General features: G+C 40.2%; 1 protein-coding gene across 5 annotated transcripts in view; it reads right to left on the bottom strand.

Moving 5' to 3' along the window:
* taok3a (TAO kinase 3a) overlaps nucleotides 1-3,372 on the bottom strand; it is an 86,070-nt gene that overhangs the window by 74,441 nt on the left and 8,257 nt on the right. The window lies entirely within an intron of this gene.

Genomic DNA, 3,372 nt, shown 5'->3' with positions numbered 1-3,372 from the left:
GGGGTGGGGGGGGGGGGGGGGGGGGGGGGGAGTAAAAAATAAAATAGCTGCCCTGTGGAGGATAGATTTTACCCACACAAATGACTTAAAGGTTAACACCAACATTACAGTGCTGTGGTTTAATATGAGTCACTAAAGTAAATCCCTAATAAAAACACTGCACTCACCCATATTGGTAAAGTGTGTATAAGTGATACAGATATAGATGGTCAGGGCAATTACATAAAAAGAATCAATATGCAACAACATGCCAACTGTAGTGTGTTGGGTCTTTAAAACCCCAGACAGTGACATATTGATGGGTTTGGTTAAACAACTGATTGTGAAAATACCCAGTGTTAACAGACATGAATACAGGAAACACCTTGGCTAGGTCAGGCCAGGCTACTGTCAAATAAAAATGTATCCTCCCTGAACCAATACTTAAAGTAACTGGTGATTTCTAAAGCAAAATCAGCCAACGTGCTTGTTGTGTTAATTTCCTCCCTACAAATAGAGTTTCTGATGTGTGATTTCAGACCGAATAAACATTATAATCTTCTTGAAGCAACCCTCTTACGTTGGGTGTGTTACTCTTCCAAAGGGCTGCAAAGTCACAAGTTCTGAGACCCCACAGTTGGCTACTAAAGCAAACTAAAGCACTAAAGTTGAACGATTTTGGAAAATAATCTAATAGTGATTTTACCAATATTTTGATTGCGATTAAACATGCAATTATATTTTAAACAGATAAGCAATAAATCAGTGTGTATTATGACTAACACAATATTAGATAGATTGAACATACTCTGTTCTTTCTTTCCTATGTTATGATGAAATTAGGTGATGCATGAATTGCATGAATTATTATTATGCGCAATGGTAGAGAAAAAGTATCAAATTATAATAATTTCAGAGAAAGATAATTTGAGTCAAGTCATGCAAATAAATAATATATATCATCAGGTAGGCCTACCTACTTTTTTTCTGTATCCCTGCAGGCAAGCAAAAAAATACTCAAGTTTGAAGTTCAATACAAAAGTTGGCAAACAAAAATAAAACCAAGTGACGCCTCTCGCGTGTAATAGACTAGTTTAGTAATTCTCCAACAACACCTGAGGTCATGTGACCACAGTGTAATCGCAGCCTTTGGGATTAGAAAATCTCATTTTATCATATCGCCATAAAATTGCAAATGCAATTAATCGTTCAACCCTAGTAACGGTACAAAGGAAATATGGAGCAATTCGTTTTTACTAGCTTATAGTGATGCAAGGCAGGTGCAGTCAGCTAACGTTAGAACGGATCTGCCGCAGTTTGCTTTGTAACGTTCAATTTAGATCTGATACTCAGGTACACAGCTTCCTAACCTGTCTCAGTCACTGTAGCTTACGTGACCCACATAATATACAATAATGCAACATAACGGTACAGAACAACACCACAGTGGAAGACCCATACTTCATCCAGTACATTTAGCTGTTCTCACATTGCTGAGTCTCCGGTGAATGACGCACAAATTACAATAGTTACTGAAAATCAGCAGGCTGATGTATTACGTTGGCTAAATGTAGTCAGTGTGTAACATTGTCAGGCAACGAGCATGGATTACTTCAACCCTAAGCTGATAAAAATTATTACTGTAACGTTGCAGTGGGAGTTTACCTGAGTTTCCAGCAAGTTGTGTGAAGCTGTCTCCAGGTGAGTCTGTTTGTGTGTGTCGGATTCTGTTTGCTCATGAGTTCAAGCACTTGCATGAGCACACACCTAGTTGGATCTAAAAACTCCACCAGACAATTTATATATCAAAATAGCTGTAGATATGATGTCAATTAATTACTTTGTTGTGCGTAACAGCTCTACATAAGACCCATTGAAAAATTTTATGAATTTATTTTTAACAAATACTCATAACCATTATAGCCCAGCTCTCTGTGTTTCTTTCTTGCCTAGTAATGTCTGAGGGAATATAGATGGTGTAGGGAACAGCCAGGTTTTTTATTTTAAGGACCGGTTCAATCCAAACTAATCACCCTGCTGCCTTCTTTATTCATACAGCTAGTTTTCACTCCATTTCCAACATTCACTGTTAGTTCTTCAGGCTTGCTGCTCCTAGTGGGATCTATTAACTTCTGCAACCTCTCACACCCGGTCTCTCTGGGAAAGGGGATTGGAGAGCAGTCACTGGTTCCTTCCAGTAAATGTTCAACATCACTACATCCTCCACTTTAGCAGTGCAGTCTGATCTCACCAGTACACACAGATCAGAAGAAAAAGCCCCGCCAAACCCTGTACCTTCTGTGTGTGTAGTCAATCAATAATTAATTGGGTAAATCTTTATATTGCAAATATTTGTTGGTTAAAAAAATAAGGGCCATAAATTAATAACAGGAAGTGAAGAGAGCATGTGTGGGTATTTGAGAAAGAATGAGAGGCATAGATAGATAATACAAAAGCTCTTAGACTAGATGGATGTCGGGGAGCGTCAGATGTTGCTACTGTATCTGTTATGGTCCTCAATCATGTTTATTACCTTGACTTATAACAGCCATGTGAGGGGAAGTATCAGTATTCAGACGGAGCTTCTTTAATTTTCCTAGAATGCCGATCAATTTGTGAAGCTACAGTACAACTGAAAACACTTAATTCACTGTGTCCCTCTAGACTTAGATGCAATCAATAGTTTAAAAGCTAAATCAATGAAGGACTGCTTAATTATCCTGTGTGTTACAGTGATCACAAAGTGTATCAGCAATAATATTCAGCCTGTGATTATTGGTGAGAATAGTAACTTGAACCTTGACATCTTATCCGATTGTAATATTGGCCTGCTTCCTGCTCCCTCACTGTGAACTGGTTATGAATGTGCAATAGGCTTTCCTATCTGACATGGCCCCCCGTATCACACCAGGAAACAATAGCTGGACACGGGTCATGAAGGCCGTTGTCTATGAAAAGCCAGGAAGGGTGTGTGCATGCATCGGCTTCTGTGATACCCTCATGGCCTGATAATAACACTTGCTTCATTTGCCCTCTGGAATGATATCATCCGTGCAATTATGCTCGGGTTTGTGGTCTCCTTACAATGCAGTGCTGCACATCTGGTTAATTTGTGTTTGTGTATAACGAGAACTTGTGTGTGTGTGCGAGTGAGAGAGGAAACGAGACTAAGAATGAGTGAGGGAAATAGTGGGGCGGAGTGTTGACTGGCAGAGTTTCCTCCAAGTCACAGTTTAATTGGACAATTGTTCAGTTCAACCTCGGGCTGTGCGGGTTCACAAAGGCATACAAAGCTGTCCTAGCATGGACTATTAAGCAAGAAAAGGGTGGCAGAAGTACTTGCTTTGGCTCTCAATGCCCCCCCCCCCCCCCCCCCCCCCCCCCCCCCACCCC

Source organism: Micropterus dolomieu, linkage group LG21 (genome assembly GCF_021292245.1).
Source record: "Micropterus dolomieu isolate WLL.071019.BEF.003 ecotype Adirondacks linkage group LG21, ASM2129224v1, whole genome shotgun sequence".
Lineage (NCBI taxonomy): Eukaryota > Metazoa > Chordata > Actinopteri > Centrarchiformes > Centrarchidae > Micropterus > Micropterus dolomieu.
The sequence above is the reverse complement of the archived record's forward strand: the minus strand, read 5'-3'. Positions and strand labels throughout refer to the sequence as shown.